This window comes from Equus przewalskii, chromosome 8, assembly GCF_037783145.1.
Source record: "Equus przewalskii isolate Varuska chromosome 8, EquPr2, whole genome shotgun sequence".
Taxonomy (NCBI): domain Eukaryota; kingdom Metazoa; phylum Chordata; class Mammalia; order Perissodactyla; family Equidae; genus Equus; species Equus przewalskii.
In genome coordinates this window covers 7386431-7406251 of record NC_091838.1, presented here as the reverse complement: position 1 = coordinate 7406251, position 19821 = coordinate 7386431, and the positions used below count along the sequence as shown (strand labels likewise).

Below are 19821 nucleotides of genomic sequence, written 5' to 3'. Positions count from 1 at the left end.
TTAAAATCTGGGTGTTGGTTATATGAGTACGTTTATTTTGTAAGGCTTATTGAACCCACTTATGATTTGGGTATTTTTTTGTATATATGGTACACTAATATACATTCTACTTTAGTGTTTACTTAAAAAACATGTAATGGGAAGAGAGAATCTGCCTGTCTCTTTGTCTTCCCCTTGATCCTCCCCAGAGGATGATGAGGGGACTTCTTTGTTTGTGAAGCATGGAGAAGTCCTGACCTAGCATGGCTCATGATTCCAAATGGCACTAGAATGGTTGTGTTCCCATCCACTCTTCTTCCTCTTGCATCTGGTAAACATAGCAGGCTTCAGGCTTAGCTTGCCTTCTAGAAGGTCCCTCTCTCTCTCTCTGCTCCTGGGGCTCAAAGCATGTCAATGCACTCAAAGGAGTGATCCTGAGAAAGTGAGTTTTCAGAATCTCCCCCAGTAAGTCATCTCATGACCCAGACTTGGAACAGACTGGACTGTCACCAAAGATTCAAGCTATTGTCCCCAATTCAGTTTTACCAATCACAGAACAGACAATTTCATCTCTATCTGCTGGACTTTGATGTCTCTCTCTTTAGTGGTTTGAAACTCATGAAGTGAAGAGAAGAGTATTTTATAGAGCACCCTGCAAACTGCAATGAGACCTAAAATGCAAATCAGACATTTTAGTAAGAAATAAGACCTGACAGCTTTGACCCCTCCACGTGACTAAAATTTAAATTTCATTTTAAAACATGAAAATAATAATGTGTCTGTTTCTGAACCACTGGAGTTGAAGTTTTACACACGGATGACTTCCATGGATTTAACACACTTAATTGCTCATTAAGATGGTTACCTTGGCAACTGCTACATCAAGCAATAGCTTTTACATCTTTGACATACAGAGAACCTTCTTAAAGTAACTCAGTAGAATTAAGTAAAAGTGATACCTTTACAAGCCACTAAAATTTTTATATAACAAATAGAAATTGCCTATCAAGTATGAAATTTTCAAAACTGTAGACATGAAATACACAACATATAATTATCCTTTATTACAACTGAGTGGTCCTTTATGAACTGTGGTACAATATCCATATTTGTGATTTGATCTTTTCTGAGTAAGGGAAAAAAGGATACTGGAGACATAAACATGCAATTTAAACTTCTATATGTATGCTCTCAACACAACAAATCCATTTCAATAAACATTTAGTTTACCAATCACACTGCTAGGATTTTGAGATGTAAAATATGCCCAACATCCTGAGAAGTTTGCAATTAGGCACGAACCATTCCCTCATTCATTCATTCAACAAGTATCATAAAGCACCTATATTGTGCTAGGTAATTTTCTAAGAGACGGGGGTGAGGAGGTGCCCAGTGAACAAAACAAACAAAAATCCCTGTCCTTATGGGAATTTACATTCTAATGAAAAAAAGAAACAATTAGCAAATAAAGAAATAACGTATATTTATCAGGTTGAAAAAGTGCCACTGAGAAAAACAAAGCAGAGAAAGGGAATGAGGGATATGCGTGTGTGTTTGTGTCTTGGGGGGGGCACAGTTGTAATTTTTTTTTTCTTAGATCACAGAAAACCTTCCTATATGTAAAACTGATGAGCTGGACTCCATTGGGTGATCCTAGTTTTCTTGACAGCATTTAAAGCATCATGGAGGGCTAGCCCAGTCATGTAGCAGTTAAGTTGGTGCACTCTGCTTCGTTGGCACAGGGTTCACCGGTTTGAATCCCTGGCATGGACCTAGCACACCACTCATCAAGCCATGCTGTGGTGGCATCCCACATACAAAATACAGGAAGATGGGCACAGATGTTAGCTCAGGGCCAATCTTCCTCACAAAAATAAAAAAGCATCATGGTAGGTCTAGTCTAAGGTATGCCTTCTTCCCAGCTTGGAGTGTTGACCGTGGCCCTACTTCACAGCTTGTTGGATCTGCCCTCTACAATCACAGTGCACACCATGCATGACCCACGCAGAAATCAGGGGGAACCTGATGGTGGCTCAGTGGTCAAGCTTCTTCCTTCTGGGAGCGCTCTTTCGAAGGTGCATGGCCTGCCTTCAGTTGCAGTGTCCTGGGCCCCTGGAAGGTGGGAGATGCATGGATCTTCTTCTTTTAACCATCAACTTCTTTCTGTGTGGCCTTCTTGGCTTAGGAAGCCTTCTCTTTTGCTTCAGTTTTGGGAAAAGCTTCTTCTTTCCTTTCTGAATCACTTTCTTAGGAAGGGACAGTTGTGGGCCAGCCCAGTGGCATGGCAGTTAAGTTCATGTACTCTGCTTCAGCAGCCAGGGTTCGTGGGTTCGGATCCTGGGCACAGACCTACATGCCCCTCATGAATCCATGCTGTGGCAGTGACTCACACACAAAATAGAGGAAGACTGGCACAGATGTTAGCTCAGGGCCCGTCTTCCTTACCAAAAAAGAACTGAAGAAAGAAAGGGACAGTCATAATTTCAAGTACGGTAGTCAAGGAAGGCCTCTAGAGAGGGTACTGTTTAAACAAAGACATGAAGGAAGTGAGAGTGCTAGGCCTGCAGATATGCGGGGAGAACGCAAAAGCCCAGGGTAGGCCTGTGCCTGGTGTGTTAAAAGTCGGCAAGGAGGGGGCGGGCCTGGTGGCACAGTGGTTAAGTGCACACGTTCCGCTTCAGCGGCCCAGGGTTCGCTGGTTTGGATCCTGGGTGCGGACATGCCAGCACTTGGCAAGCCACACTGTGGTAGGCGTCCCACATATAAAGTAGAGGAAGATGGGCACGGGTGTTAGCTCAGGGCCAGTCTTCCTCTGCAAAAAGAGGAGGATTGGCAGCAGATGTTAGCTCAGGGCTAATCTCCCCTCCTCCCAAAAAAACAAAAGTTGGCAAGGAGGACGAAAAACACACTCGTGGTGAACAGTTGTGGTGAAGGAAGTAATCCCTGGAAAGGGATGCTCAGACTTTATTTTGTATAGCTAACCCATAAAAAGTATTTTTACTTTAAGGATCTCAACTTCATTTATCAACAGCAACTGCTTCACCAATATGGCCGTAAGGTAGACAAATGTGCCCATTTTATGCATTTGAGGGGAAGAAGATAAAGAAGAAGAAAAATTGGGCAATGTGAATAAAAGCATGGGCATGGAAGCTATTTTGCCTGAGTTAAAAAATCCCAACTTTGTACTGGGCAAGTTACTTAACTTCTCTTTGCCTCAGTTTCCCACTTTAAAATGGAGGTGGTAATAGTATCTGCCGCAGGATGGTTATGGGGATTAAATAAGATAATACATGGTCGACGAGCGCCTCGGAAACTTTCATATGCATACAGATCTCTTTCTAAGATGCAGACTGTGAGTCGGCAGGTCTGGGGTGGCCCCTGAGAGTCTGCGTTTCTAACAAGCTCTGGGCGATGCTGATGCTGCTGGTGCACAGACGACACTTATATCAAGGTTGTACAGCGTGTGGAACAGGGCCCGGCACACAGCACGCACTGAAGGCACTGAGCTATTATTATGCTTTCACATAGTCGAGTTGGCAGGGAAACTAGGATAAAAAGCCAACAATTTTCTCTCCTTCTCTATCAATGTTTCCTGACAATACTGCATCCTTGAATAGAATTCTACCACATTCCGAGTTCGAGCGATGAATGTGCACATGGATCCCATGGTTTCCGTTTTTAAAATCCATCAATAGCAGCACTGGGCGCTCTCTTTGGGTTTATGGTTTGGGGCTGTATCAAAGTCCTCGATACCTTGTGCCCAGTAGGCATTCAATAAATGCTTAGAAGATGAAAGAAATATCCAGACTGTCTAAATAAATCATCCCTCTAGGAATTAACAGTGCTGTTGGAGTTGGGCTTTATTTTAATTCAGTGGCATGTGTGCGAAATCATTATTTCAAGAATGTGGCAATTGTATTCTAAAATCCCAAGTATGTTATTCTGATCTGAGTGTGTTGGATTCTGACCAACGACTTCCTTCTTCCTGTGCTCTTCAGCCCAGACTTTACATGCTAACAGCGCCCTCTACTGTTCAGGAACGGGTCTGTGCTCCCCAAACCAATCCTAAGAATTCGCACAACTGGATTCACCGACCACTGAAGGTGGTTTGCATCTGAATTAAAGCAGAGAGGGTGGCAGTCTAGTAGCTGTCCACGCTGGAGAAGCTGCTCTCTAGGTTGGCTGCTGGGCAGCTCCCACGTGAAGCCGACCAGGAGAGAAAAGCTAGTTGCTGTTTCTTGCCAGACCCTCTGTGCGTCCCTCACAAGCGCTAACTCACTCCGTTAACCTCCTTTTTTTCCACACTAACCTGATCTTCCCCCTTCATCCTCCTGCTCCTTAAGTTTAGGTGCATTGTCAGCTCTTTCCACCTGCCCCTCATTCCACCTGCCAAACCCCGCTTCTCCTTTGGAGAAAACTGGGAAAACCAAGTCCTCAGGCGTGAGCAGCTCTTCCTGCTCTGTGATTAGAGCCTCTAGCTTCTAGCATCACCTTAACTTTTTTAGATGCTTTTTGCTATATTCACAGAGTTGTGCAACCATCGCCATAATCTAATTTTAGAACATTTTCATCCTCTCAAAAAGAAATTCCTTACCCGTTAGCATTCACCTCCCATTTTCCCCACCAGCCTCAGCTCTAGGCAACCATTAATTTACTTCTGTCTATAAATCTGATTATTCTAGACATTTTACAGAATGAAATTACACATGTGGCCTCTTATGAATGAGTCGTCTCACTATCATGTTTTCAACTTGTAGCCTACAGCAGCACTTCATTCCTTTTCATTGCTGAATAATATTCCATTGTGTGGATCTACCATATTTTACTCATCCATTTGCCAACTTGTGGATGTCTGGGTTGTTTCCACTTTGGGGCTATTCTAAATAACGCTGCTATGAATATTCATATACAAGTTTTTGTGTGGATGTAGGTTTTCATTTCGCTTGGGTAGATATGTAGGAATGGAGTTACTGGGTCATGTGCTTTATGCGTAACATTTTGAGGGACTGCCAGACTGCTCACTCCCCTGTAACCTTTAACTGGAACTTCATAACTCACACCCATCTAAGAATAAAGAAAGATTAATAAGGGGGGAAATACTGCTATCCTGATGACTTAACTAGAACGTGACTAGAATTATGATCAGGAGGTTGCTAGCACACAAACGCGTCAGCCTTGATTCCTGAAGAGCAGAAGCCGAGTTCTTGACCCAGAGAATTACCCCTGTATGTCAGTCACCTCCTAAGCCTCTCTGAGCTCTTCTCTCTTGCCAGTTCTAAGCATGACCACCAGCAGAAATGTTTCCACACTCCTTTGAAGCATTCCTTCGGATCCACTCCTTAGGGTTATTCCCACTTGGAATTTTATGATTTCTAAGCCTTCCTAGAAGCAAGTAGAGTCATCCTTCCTATTAGATGACTCGTAAAGTTTAGTTTTTTAAAGCCATAATATTCAATAAGTCGAATAATCAGGTATTTCTTGCGTTTTTGCTCCCCCTGCAGTAAAGTGGGGACAAGAGAAGAGGGATGGCAGGGTTCCCACAGGAGTTTATCACCCATTTGGGGAGGAAAATAAAATTATAACTCAAAATATCACACAAAGGTCCAAATAACTTCAGCAACTCATTGTCTGCAGGGCAGTGATGGCCAAACATTTCCAAGTCATAGCAAATACAGGCTCTGACAATATTTGGATGGACATTGGGATAAACGTTTAGGGACACAGGGATGTCCAGGCACCCCCGACCTCCCTGCAGTGGGTCACTACTTCCACCCACTTACAGCTCATTGGCACACACCAGTGTGACAGCATACTTGTGGGGAACTCTGGTCCACTGGATAAAGTCTAAATTTTTTGGTTCGGCATTCAAGGCCCTCAGCAAACTGGCCTTAATTTACCTTTCCAACCATTTCTCTTATGGGCCCTTAATATCTAATGACCTGGTTAGCTTACCACCTTCAGAACACTCTGGGTACACTTCCTGGAATGTGGACCTTCTCCAAAACGAGCCTTCACTAAATATTTACTGATTGGTTGGTTGATTCTCACCCCCACATCTTCTCACCCCCACATAATTCATGCCAACCACTCAAAGCGCCCTTGTCTCTTCAAGTCCCTCCCAATCCCCCTGTCCTTTGAGAGATCTTCCCTGACCCCTCCAGCCCACAGGGGTTGCTCCTTTCTCTGGATGCCCATGGCTCTTAGCATTTGACCTATGCTTTTGGCTTGTAGACTTGTGACAGTACATTGCTTCATAGTTATTAAACTGTCAAGCACAGAACTGCGGTCTGCCCAGCTGGGGCCCAGACCAGCTCCTCCAGGGTAGATATGGTGCTCCCGTCTGGGCGTGCACAGCACCCTGGGAACCCTGGGGAAAAGCATGCATGAAGGAAAGCCGGCCCAGAAGGGTGCTCACGGCGATGGTCCCACCTTGTCATACTATCTCCTTTCCGTCCATTACCTACAACTTCAGCACTTAGATATTTCTGTGCTTTCTCAGAATCTTTACGCAAAAACAAAGACATGATCTTGAAAGAATAGGATAAATTGAGACTACTCTGGACTGAACCAGGACATAAGGCGACAATATTAACTCACTGAAGGCCGAGGGCAGAGTACAAATTAACAGGTCCCTCTACGTGCTCTTCAGTAGCGTGACGCCAGAGGAAGAGGAGGAGGAAGAAGGGAGAGGAGGAGGAGGCCAAAGTGGTCCACAGTCCTGATGACGCTAAGAGGCAGCCCCGAGTTCACACCCTCTCGTTCCTCTTCGACGGAGCTCGGTTAAGGGGCAGGACGCTAAAAGATCGCTGCAAATGTCATAAGAAAATGGAAACCGTATTTGCCAAAATCGCTTTGGGAGAGAGTCCTGGAGGTGTCGGAAGGATTTCTTCCATAACCTGTTTGGGGGTGGGCTGGGGTGGAGGTCAGACCCTCCTGGGGCAAGCTGAAGTGATCACCAAGCCGCCTTCGAAAGATGTCCCTGGATTGCAAGGCTTGGTTTCCTGGGAGGAGAATGGAAGTTTGCCCTCAATAGGCGAGTCTGAGCACCGCCCGCAGGGAGGCTCCTTCGCTGTCCTTGCTCAGCCCCGAGCATCAAACCCATCAGCGTCCGCGTGGGTGCAGGGGTCCGTTCAGCCTACCCGCGCCCTCTGCCGGGTAATGGTTCTTAGCATCCGACCCCGCGCTTCCATCCTCGGCCCCTGCCGAGGCTTAAGGCCCTCGACATCCTTCCGGGTCCCGCCCAGCGGTGGACCCCGCAGCGCCCCCTTCCGGCCCTCGGCGGCACGGTCACAGAAGCCGGTCCGCCCGCAGGTCCCCGCGCGCGTCCCCGGGCCCGCCCCAGGCCCTCTGGGGACCCGGCTGTGCCCTCGGCGCGGCGTTGAGTGCAAGGAAGCATCAGCTGGAGACGAAGAGGAAATAAAGTAAAACACTGGAAAAGAGAGAAAGAGAGAGAGAACCAACCTGGCGTTAAAAACCAGCTCTTCGCAGGATCCAGGATTCCGTCCAAGCCTCGTGCTGTCGAGCAGGAGCAGGGGATGTGGGGGGAGCTGGACCGAGGACTCACAGAGAGGGACCGCGTGCTGCGTCAGTACCAGTTCTTTGTGTACAGCATCACTTTATGTCTGTGCATCCTTTCCAATAAACCTTAAAACGCTTGACTGGACTTAGATGTGACTTTTGAAAATTGTGCTTTAAATTTGAATAGGGATGTACAAAAATTACTGTTCTTACTTTTATGATTATCTTTTCCCCAAAACTTCTTCCCTTTTTCAATTGCAGATTTTTTCTTCTGTTTTTCTGTCTGCCGCAATTTTCTATTCCCTTGTTAGAAAATACCCCTTTCTCCTAGAACCCAGAAGTCTTCAAATTAAATTTCTCTTTCTTTCAGTTCCTCCTTCAGTTGTTTGTGCTATATGTATTTGAACTTGGTACCTCCCATCTTTATTTACAAATCAGTACCCGAGATTCTTTGTCAGCTTTGCTCATCTCTAAATTTGCACCAGAATGTTGGTCATTATGAGATACTCTCATTGAAGAGAAAGTAATGTGTATGCACTTAATTTTTTTCCCTGAATTTCCCCTGTGTTCCTTACTCTTACAGGCTGGAAACCAAGATGCCCAGCTTACTTTTTATTCCATTTAAAAGTGATCTGGGGGCCAGCCTGGTGGTGCAGCAGTTAAATGCCCACGTTCCACTTTGGCGGGCCGGGGTTCGCATCCTGGGTGTGGACATGGCACCGCTTGGCAAGCCATGCTGTGGCAGGCGTCCCACATACAAAGTAGAGGAAGACTAGGCATGGATGTTAGCTCAGGGCCGGTCTTCCTCAGCAAAAAGAGGAGGATTGGCAGCAGATGTTAGCTCAGGGCTAATCTTCCTCAAAAAAAAAAAAAAAAAAAAAGATTTGGTCCTCTCCCTGACTCTCTTGGGTCATGCTGATCTGACTTCACCCCTGTCTGTATCACCTTGTAACTTACAATAATCAGAAAAAGGATCTGCAGAAGTGTCCCCATTCCTAACCGGCTGGGAACAGCTATTTGCCTGAGCTGAAATTAACATCACTTCAGTAGAAAACCGCAGTGAAATGCAAAAAGGAAGACAGGATTTAAAAATTACGCCTTCCCCATAGAAATTCAGACAGTAATGTATCGACAGATGGAGAGCCACGGGCCTCAGTTAGAGGAGAATTATTCAAAACCACTGCTGTGCAAGGGGCTGGCACGTAAACTGCAGCCTTTCACGTTGGGGATTTGAACAATGAATAATTTTTACAGACTATTGTGTTTTGGTTTCTCTAATTAACGGCTAACTAAATGCTTATTTTGTTGCACATCTAATTTTTCAAATTTCTCAGAATTTCCCAAAATCCATAGAGCTGCTTATCCTGAATAAACCTAAGCATCCACAAAGATATATCCATTTATATTCCTGTGCTTTATATATTCTGCAGTTTAGAATGGAAATATGATTTTGAAAAGGAGCTTGTAAGCCAAGGATATACTGAAAATGTACATAGTTTATGAATACATGGATATATGGAGGCTGTAGAAGAGGCACCGAGTATAAAATAAATCTTCCCATGTGCCATAATCACATCCTAGTGATGACAGGGCATATTATTTTTAATCAAAAGTAAAGAGTAGGGCCGGCCCAATGGGGCAGCGGTTAAGTGCCCGCGTTCTGCTTCTCTGCGGCCCGGGTTTGCCGGTTCGGATCCCGAGTATGGACACGGCACTGCTTGGCAAGCCACGCTGTGGCAGGTGTCCCACATATAAAGTAGAGGAAGATGGGCATGGATGTTAGCTCAGGGCCAGTCTTCCTCAGCAAAAAGAGGAGGATTGGCAGCAGTTAGCTCAGGACTAATCTTCCTCAAAAGAAAAAAAAGTAAAGAGTATAAAGTAAAACTAATAATAAGGACTAAGAGAGCAGGAGAAAACTTTTGGAGCTGAGGGAAAGGTTTATGGCATAGATCGTGGTGATGGTTTCACAGTGTGTACTTGTCTCTAAGCTCAACAAGTTGTATATATCAATGATACACAAATTTTTGCATGTCAAAAAATTCAAATAAAAGTACACTTTTAAAAAATTGAGCTACTTTTTACCACATCCCCCCACCAAAAGTAAAGAGGTCGGGGGGGTGTGTGTGTGTCTAAAATTCCAAGGCAAGTGAAGCAGTCAAATAGGACCTTTGATTAGCAATCAAAGGAATAAGGTATTCTGTTATCTTACTGGTGTAAGTGAAGCAAGTTAACCGATGTCCCAGGTCCCCTCAGCTGGCTTCTTACCATCCCTCCGGCGTACCTCCCACTCCTGCCTCACCGAATTAGAGTGCTTGCATTCTCCAAACCCACCATGCCTCCACACCTTCCTTAAACTGCTCCCTCTGTTCAAAATGCAAAGCAGTGCCTGCATTACTCCAGCCCCGGCATGCCTCCAAGGCCTCCCCGACGGTTCCTTCCCCCATCTTCTTCACCTGGCCTACTTACCACAGGGTTTCGAACGACTATTGGCTCAGTACTGCCGGTCCTCCACAGAACGCTGGCTGAAGACGGGAACTCTCTCGGAGGGAGCCTGTTGTCCGTGTCATAATCAATAAACTTCTGTAGATCAAGACACTAACAAGGTGCCAAGTTACCAAGCAATCTACATGAAAAGACCCATGACAATCAAATGACAGAAAAAAACAAAGCTGTAGTCATTTGGAAACATTCTGAGTATCAGGACTGCTGGAGAACCTTACAAGGGGGAAGTGCCATTTCAGATGGGTTACGTTTGTGGGCATTCCTTCTAGGTTGCTTACTGTATGTAAGGCAAAACCGGGTGATGGAGAAATTACTTCAAAACAGGAGGGAACTCTCAGTCTGGGGGTTGGGGATTCATACGGCGAGAGAGGGGAAAGCTGTGCCAAAACACAGCTCAGCCAGCTTCACACGGGAGAGATCTTATCAGGGAAGCCCCGTGTTCAGTCAGGCCCTAACTCGGGTGTGCCTGAGTAACGTTTTATGGATCTGTTTCCTCGAGGATGACAGCAGGGCACAAGCAGATAACCCTGGCTGAGCCAGGGAAGGCAGCAGAGTGAAGTGTTGGCGTTATCAGCCCACGTCATTTTTAAAAAGCACTTTAGAGTCTGTTCTGGTTATTGTATGTTTCCTGATGGGTTATTTCTTCAAAATGCTTGTAGCCATTTTCAAATCCAATAAAGCACATTAAATGGCATCCTTGCTTTTTGGAAGGAAAGCAGCCCACAGAGATGACACGTGGGAGGCTGGGGCACGGAGGCAGTGGTGGGGTCTGCACTGGTCACTCTGTTGTCCACAATGACCACGGTGAACTCAGAGCCTGTGTGTTACGAATGCATTTCCTCCTTGTTGTCTGTGAATCTGAGAAGAGCCAGTTTTCCTAGTCAGCTGGCAACTGGGCTTGTCAAACTGAGCCATCCCTTTCTGATTAAGCCAATTGTAGGATGCATATGCATCTTTGGAAACCACCATAAATTCTTCCAGACTTAATTTGAATTGAAGTGGTTTCAGCCACTCTGCTCACCAGCAGCCTAGGAACCTGAGCCCGCCCTTGGCAGAGGGAGGCACCAGGAGGCAAGGAAACACATGTCCTTTCCGGCTTCCGAGGGGAGTGAGGAAGCCACAGGCTGTCCGAGGGGCTCTGACAATGTGAAGACCCTGCCCTGGACATTCAGAGGAGATGGCAACATCCTTCCGACCTCAAAGACAAAGAGTCGCCTCTTCCTCTGCGGGCGGGGGTGGGGGTCACTATTCCCTACCCCCTCAACAGATGACTTGGCAGGAACCACACTACCGACCTCTCTCCGTAGCTCCTCTTCCCATCTTCTTGGAAATGGCAGTTTGTTGTGAAAGCACAAGGAAGTCCACACATCCTCTAACATGATGGGATCTGTGTAACAAAAAAATTATACGTTTCTTGAATGTAGAAGATCAGTATAAACCTCATTGGCAAATATACCTCTGCGTGTGGCAAGAACTGGAGCGTCTTTGCTTGTTTTTTTCCCTCTTAAGAATATTCTTAAAGTACAAGGACCATCAGAGGTTGAGAATCTGTGTAAATACACACACGATGTTATCTCTTTACCCATGTGCCCTGCTAGAGACACTTGGATAATGTAAACAACTCTTACAACAAAACAGAGATGCTAATTGACATAACACGCCAACTAGGACATCCTGCGTTGGTTGTCCGTCTTGACGCTCTTCCTGGGCAGCCTGGTGTAGTGGTAAGAGACAGAGTTTGGTTTCAGAAGGCAGAGAATTAAATCCTAGCTAGCTAGATTGCTCACTCACTCACTCGCAATTGAATTCAGCTGACCTCGGGCTAAATACTTTAGCTCTCAGAGCCCGTAGAATGGGAATAATAATATTATCGCACGAGATCATTGGTAGTTTTAAATGATGTGACCACTCTCCCCCCATTTCCTGGTTTTATTTTCTTCACAGCATTTATCACTGTCTGAAACTACCAGAGCACTTGTTTATTTTCTGTCGATCGCTCCTCCTGCCCCCACGTAAGCTCCTGAAGAGCAGGAACTGGGACTACTGTTTTGTTTAGTGCTGTTTTCTCAATGTCTGGGACGGTGCGTGGCACATAGTAAATATTTACTGAATGAATGAAGGTGAAATTAATGCATTTGTAAAGCACATAATAGACGCTCAATAACTGTTATCTTTCTTCTTCCTTAAGAGTTAAGGTTTATCTCTGCGTTCATTGTGGTAATGTGTAATGCAGAAATGATCTAGACCGCAACACTGCACGAGTCAGGCCATGGAATTCAGCAGAGTCCTCACCGTCCTGGCCAAGAAGAGCTTTTCTGGATTCGTCTCCCTCTTACAGAAGACCTTCTGCGCTATTACGATCTGCATGGCATAGATAAGAATGTAGCTTAGGCTCAAGATCATTTGCTGGTAAATTGGCTTTCTCATCGTCGGTCCATTTCTGAAGCTGGTCTGTCTTCTCTCCTGCTGTCTACGTCTAGGACGAAATTCTCTGGTCGTGGTGATGGTCATTCAATAGGTGGCACTCTCTCCCAGAACACCGCCCTTCTTTACAGCCCGGATGATATTGATAAATCATTAGACTACGGTTAGGTGACTAGCAGAACAACAATACAAATAGTCACGCTGGTTATTTTGCAACTTTCCTTTCCCTCCCATACACCATAGCTCATACACACTCCCCGGCCTTGTTTTCTCAGTTCCTTTAAAACTTAACCAATGTTCTATGACCTTGAACTTATGGAAGACACGCTGATCAAGGTCTGAAGCTTGGATCTGCTACTTACTGACTTGGGCAAATCTCTTAACCACTCGATGCCTCAATTTACTCATCTGTAAAATGGCACTTATGTAAATGACACAAAGATACTTGTGTAAAATGACAATAGTACTCATCTCATAGGTTTGTTTCAAGGATTAATAATTATTTAGAAAGTACTAAGAACAGTGGCTGGCACACAGTAACACTAAATAAAAGTTTGTTAAATAAATACCAGCTATCTAATACTTTGCTAATGACCTGCTTAACTTTCAAATGGACATACTAGGGTGTTTTAAACGTTGAATATATTGCATATTTCCCCCCATTTTAATATCTCTGAAATCAGGATGAGATGTCGTAATTTGGCAACAGGTATTCCTTCTTAGTGATAGACAAAGTAGTTTTTCATCTTAAAATTGATAGCACATTGGGTTTGATGAAATATGGCAAGTATAAATAACATCTCTCCCTTTTCGCTGGTCCCTTTGCTCTCTCCTCGAAGCATTGTTTGCATCTGTGCAGTACACAGCCGGGAACAGAATCAGGGGAGAAGCACAACCTGGAGGGTCTGACGGAGCTTGGAAGCCTCAGGAGAGCAGGGCTCAATCTTCTCCATTCCGATCTCACCTGGAAACGCACACACTCCCATCCGTGAGAGCCTCACCCATGAGGAGATGCAGAGAAGGAAGGAGCCTTCTAGATGAAGCTTGGGCTCAATCCTGTGATTGTGTTCTAGAAAAGGCTGGGCTTGGATGGAGGGCTGCGTGCCCTTTCAAGAAAGTGTCTCTGCAAATCCTGGGCTGAGAGTCACAATCAGAGGGACTGGGCCTGGTGCTCCACACAATGGGCCAAAGTTACTGCTGGATCAGCTCTCTGAGCAAACATACGGAAGCCGTATTCTTGGATTCCGTGTGGTCACCAGCGCACAGCGGAGTGCTGGATGGAATGCTACATTTCCGTATTCTTGTGCTTCTTTTATGCCTTCAACTTGGTTTCCTTCTTCTGTGGAATCTATCCAGCTTATGCCGACCCACCCCTCGCCCCTCAAGTTCAACTGCATCTCCCTTTCACTCCCCAACTCCACTTGAAGATGCTCACAGGACTCAAGGTGCCCACGTGACCCCTCTTCTTTGGCCTCCAGCACTCCCAAGACACGGCAGGTGTGTGGTCTTTCTAACACCCCTCCATCCATTCATGTAAGCACCTCCTCTAGTCCACTCTGTTTATCCTGACACACTCCCCCAACTCTCTGCCCAGCCAGAATCTGCTACCTGCTCTTCACCATCCTTTAATTATTCCTTCACTGAGTGCTTATGGTGTCCTTCGGTCCAAGGCTGGGCATACGAGGATGAATCATACCAGTCCCTCCCTTGGGAATGCGCAGTCACAGTCTCCGTCCAGTTCACGAGAGACCTTCACACACACTGTCTCATCTAAGCCTTTAAATGGCCATCGAGGAGGGCACCTACCACTCGTAGTGCACAGACGAAGCAACTGAGGAAAGTGGGGCTAAGCCATTTCCTCGGGGTGGTGGCAAAGCCAGGATGTTCCCCGATTTGAGCAGGGGTAAACCAGACGGAGATGCCTGCTCTGGGGCAGCCTGCCCTCCAGCTCCCAGCCACCTCCTTCTCACCCTGGCCTTATCCTCTGAAGTTTCCGTCTAACATAGTCATGGGTCCTGGTCTACCCCAGACTGCGGCAGCCTTCGTTAAACTTTAAAACCCTCACTTGCACACGCCAGAGAAGCACCTGGCCCTCCGCTGCAGACTCTTGCTTCATCCCCCTGCATTTCTTTTTAGCCTTAGGCATGAGCAATGGGGAGTTGGGAGGGTCAGCCAGCTGTAGGCCAATAAATACTTGCTGAGCCTCAAGCACCACGCTAGCCCCTGGGAATTCACCTTGAATTGACCTTGCGGCATAGTTGGGAGGGTGTAAACACCGAAAATTTTTTGAGCAAGAAATTATAATAGAGACCCTATATAATATGCTCGTGTTTTTAAAAGAGAGGCAGTAGTATATTTATAGTTGTTTTTCTATTTTTAATTGTTATATTTTTATAGTTAGGATTCTGTCCAGGCCTGAGGTCTGGGTGGAAACCCCTTTGGGGCTAGGAGAGGGCACAAGGCCACAGCTGACGCCTCAGGGCGCTGCTCCCGGTGGAGGGGACTTGGAACCTCAAACAAACCCCACCCCCCTTCCCCCCAGCCCCAGGTGTCTGCTGACTCACGGCCCACCCCCCACATGCGGTGGGGTGGGGAAGGCTGATGTTTAAAAGAGCTGTTTGTCTGCCCTGGCAGAAACTGCCAGTCCTAAACACCCTAGGGGGTTGTTTCTTACAGAATTGGTTCTTAAGCAGAATAAAAGGGAGGAGTTCATGATGAGAAAATCTATTATTCTTACTTAGTTCTCCAATCTGGAGAAGAAGGAAGCCATAGGGCAGGACACATGTGGACTCAACTGTATCTTAGTTTGGGGCGGCCCTCCCCCGATTTTTCAGGTTGGGTATCCTTGGCTGGCCTGCCTGCCCCAGAAGGAATGGGTTCTGCACTCTCCCTTCATCTTCTTCCTTAATGTTTGTGCCCTGTTTACATCTGGTAACAACCAGACAGGTACTCTGGGGTAAGTCTAACTCCACCTGTTCTTGCTTTCCTCGTCTGTAACGTGGGGACGAACACAGCCTAAGCCAAAGGGCTGAGCCGGGGCTGGAACGAAGTACTCCACCTCTTTGTAAATTTGCAAGATGCTAAACAAAGGTTAATTGTTCTTACTCTACTTATTTATTCTTTTATGGTGTAGTTTGAAGGTATCTGCTTCAAAACTGCCTCCAAGCATTGAGTTTGCAAGCCCACAGTGCCTGGCCCACAGCAGAGCTTAATAAATGAAGACTGCCTCCCAGTGCGGCCGAGCATCAAACTGATGGCTTGGTGGTGCGGGTTATTTATTGCTAGCCCCACTGAAGAAACGCCGGGCACTAGCGGAGAAAAGAAAATGCGCTCTAAAGAGGGAGGAAGGGGATGGGGAGGAGTCCGCCCTTTCACAAGTTTTTCCTGCCCCACCCACCTCACCCCATAGCGCACCCTCATTCTCAGCCTCCCTCAGCCTCGTCTGACCCCACCCTGACTCCCTGCTTTCTGATCACAAACCCTCAGCTCCTAAGATAACATACCGCAAAAGCTCACAGAGATGAAAATGGTCGATAGGGCTGGGAGTTACAACATGAGAGCGCTAGACTCAACCTTGGAGAGAAGAGCTAATGGACACTTCTGTTTCACAGAGAGGCATCAGGGTCGTGCAGCACCCCCACCGGTGTTTCACATTTTTAACAGACCACAAAGAATTAGATGGGAGTAGAGTTTGGATTTTGGTGTTCTAGGCTGCAGAGAGTGGGTGGGGTGTGAGGTGGGTGTCCTCCTTTCTCCCCAGCTCCCCATGGAGTTGAGATCTTATGCCCCAGGAGGGGCTGCCGAGGCTCTATGGAAATGGCGTACTCCAGGCCTTCTGTCTCAGTCCTTCCAACCGCTTTAAAAACATAAGGAATTGCTTTCAGGTGTAAACAATAAGATAATTCAGTTTAAAGAGAGCTATGATTCTCTTACCCAACCACCCCCCGAAGAAAAATAACTAAACAAATTTCCAAGACTTTGATCACATCTGTGATACGTCTTTGGAGCCTTTCTTCCCTGTTTTGGGCTGCTGTGGTGGCCTGACAGACAACCAGCATGGCTCCTGTGCCCGCTTCCACGCTTACGCTTACGTGTCTGTCTCCTCTCCGGACCGGGGTCTCTTTGAAGACAGGCCATGGCTTCTGGGCAACCCAGGCTCATCGCACAGACCTGCCGAATCCTGGTGCTTAACACCCTTGAATGAGTGAATGGGGAGCTGGAGTAGTGACAATTAGCACCTCCAAGTTTAATGTTGAGCTGTTGCGTGTGGAAAGCCCTTTAGAAACTAAAATACACAATAAAAATGTTTTCTTACACTAATTTAGAAGAGCAACGTCATCACCAACCACCAGAAGCAAAACCGTTTCCCTCCCTTAGATCCAGCTAATTTGCTCAGTACATGTCTCAGGGCCGCCTGCCAGGAGCAGGGCTTAGTGCTCTATGAGCAACTTGCCTTCTTCAAGGGCCCTCTTCCCTCGTTCTTGGTCACTCTTGGATCCTGTCCCTTCCTTTTCTCCCCTGTGGACATAGGAACAGGGCATCTCCTTTACTACCTTAGGGGCCAGCCAATGGAAAACCACACTCTCCACCTTTTCAGAAAGACTGGAGAGACTACAGTCTCTTCCTGTCCTGCCCGGGGACCTGGTGTCTCAGGTTTGCCTGTGCGCTTGGGAGAAAACGCAGAGACAGTGGGGATTCAGAGGAGAGAATGGCTTAGCACCTGGGTCTGCTGCTCTGTGGCCTCCGGCCTCAGGTGCTGCCCTGCCACCCACACCCCCTGGCACTCTATTGCTGATTGCAAACCAATTTACTTAAGAGTGCCCAGAGGAAGAGAGTAGAGAAAGACAGCAGCCAAATGCCAAGAGAACCCCTTTCCCTAACAGTACTCGGTTCTGGTAGGATCAGGCAGAGTAAGCAGCGCCCTCTGAGGATGATTTAGGTAGCCCAGGAAGGCCCCAGCTCAAAAATAAATTCCACATGAATGCCTGCACTGGGGGTGACTAATTTGTCCCTTGTTCACCAGACAAATATTTAGCTAATCCTCCCCAGACAATCCCTCCCCCATTCAAACAGAAACGGAGCCTGTCCTCAAGTTGATCAAGAAGCAGCAGAGAATTCTGACACAAACATAATTTACCCAGTGCGAGGTGAGGCTCGTCGAACTGGGAGAAGAGCCTTGTTTTGGAGCGTAGGTTGTTGACTTTCGTGCCGCCCCGGCTTCCAAATCTAGCTGATGACTGGGGACAAGTTACTCAACCTGTTAGGAGCTGTTTTCTCAAATGTCTAACAGTGATGATGAGAGTAATAGCTTACCCCTTGTTGGGAGAAGTCTACAAAACACGTGTGACGCCCTGGGAAAAGCACTAAGAGCTTCTGGTAAGAAGGGAACTGAGTCTTGTGAGAATGCAAAGGAAGCAACAATTCTATCTGCCTAGAGGTACCAAGGAAAGTTTCCTAGGGGACGTGGCGCCTGACAAGGGTCTTGAAGGACAAGTAGGAATTGGCCAGGCAGAAAAGACAGGTGGGTAGATACCAGGAAAGGGAACACTGCATGCAAACTACTGAAGCACGACATGGCACAATGTCTTCTTAGAACTTGAGAGGCTCCAGCTTGGATGACGGGGAATGTTGGAGGGCTGGGGCCGTTCCTCCACTGGCCGGTCCCTTTCCCCGACATAGCTTCGTGGCTCTCCCTTCACCGTCTTTAAGTCTTGGCTCTCACGACACCCCAACCTTCTTGTGTCAAAGCTCACCGGCCCCTCCCCCACACTGCTTGTCCCCTTCCCTGCTTTGTCTTTCTCCAAAGTATTTACTGTCGAAGATATGATAAGTTTATGTATTTTCTTTACAGACCTTCTCAGCATCTCCTCGTGCTCCTTGCACCACCACATACGTGGAATGAAGTCCCCAGGAGAGGAATTTTTTGTGTTCTCTTCACAGACATACCCCCCGTGTCTCTCACAGTGCCTGGCAGGACAGGAAGTTGTTTCATTCATTCAACAAGTATTCGTTTGCTGCCTCTGGGGCTCTCTGTGCTATGTCGCCATTGGGGCTCTGGGCTTGATCAAGATGGCGTCTCCACACTCAGGGAGTCGCATGGTGTGGAAGCGTTGGGACCTTCTGAGAGGTCTCCTGGCCCATCTTGTGACAGCTTTTGAGATCCCTCCCTGAGGAATTCTGTTCCATTTGTCTTTTTTTTGCCTCCTTCTTAAAGACTTTCAAAATGTAAATACTTCTGGCGTTGAGTCCACTTTTAGTCCCTTCCTTTTGCATGACGAAGTCTGTGTGTCTGCTGCTGGGAGAGGTGACTTTGGGAATCCAAGGAGACTGCCAGGTGCCTGGGGGGAAGAAGATGTTGAAAGGACAGGCTGGGGGTCAGGAATGGAGGCGCCCAGAGACAGAGAGCCTCTTTCACAATTTGGCCCCAGGCTATTCCTGTGATTGGGTGTCTCGGCCAAGAATGTCCCCAGAATTCCAAGTCATTTTTAGATGCAGTTTTCTTATCCTGTGTTCAATAGCCTTCGATAAAGTATGTTTAAGATCTGGGCAAAAAAAGGAATTTGGGTAATTAGCTCTTTCAGAGCTTAAGGTGTGGGCAATGAGGGTCAAACTCTTCTTCGCTGTTTGTTTTGTGAAATATCACAAAATATAGAAAAGAATAATTATAACTAGTAGCGTAACACACACTCATTTACCAGTTAAATGTCCGTTTACCTAGCCTTTGTTTTTTTAAAGCTAACATTGGGCTTTGTCTTTTGTAACTTTTAAAGCAATAAATAATTACACAACTAAACAACAGATAACACCAAGAAAAAATTACAAGAAAAAAAAGACAAGCTACAAACCATAAAGAGGTATTTTCCCGCTTATGACAGATAAAAGAATAACTTTTATGGATTCCATAATATGTAAATAGCTCTACAAATCAATAAGAAAAAGATAACGCATTCTGGTTGTTTTGAGGCTATTGCAAATTCGGGTGAATCTCCCTGAGCTTTCCCTTTCCCCTTCCTCTCCTCGCCTCTTCTCCCCTCTCCACACTCCAAACAGAAGCCCACATGTTCTGGGCAGGGGGATCTTGAAGAAAAACTGCCGCAGCTCCTTTCTCCTTGCCCTGCACTCCATCCTCCTTGAAGCAGGACTCAAACAAGACGAGACAAGTTGCTATGGAGATCTTAAATGCTTTTTCTCTTTACTCTTCTCCTACCTTTTTTCTAACAGGGAAAAACAATGCTGGTTTGTCCCTTATGTCTCCACGTGAAAGAGACTTTTTATTGCAAGAATCTTCTTTAACTTCTCAAAAACTTTGCAAGATACACATCAGTATTTCCACTTTGCCAGTGAAAAGACCAATCCCAGAAGCATCGAATAACTTTCGAATGTCACACAGGTGGCAAA

The 19821-nt window shown here is 46.3% G+C and overlaps 1 long non-coding RNA gene across 2 annotated transcripts; it reads right to left on the bottom strand.

The window, feature by feature from the left end:
- Nucleotides 1-658: 658 nt before the first annotated feature.
- On the bottom strand, nucleotides 659-18142 carry LOC139085011 (uncharacterized). Of its 2 annotated transcripts, XR_011542964.1 has the most exons (4): nucleotides 17737-18142; nucleotides 11295-11386; nucleotides 9964-10092; nucleotides 659-7408 (listed from the first exon to the last, which is right to left on the bottom strand). It is a non-coding gene; the product is annotated as an uncharacterized lncRNA (long non-coding RNA). The 2 variants fall into 2 exon arrangements; XR_011542963.1 differs by having other exon boundaries at nucleotides 659-10092; nucleotides 17737-18120.
- Between the last annotated feature and the right edge of the window lie 1679 nt (nucleotides 18143-19821).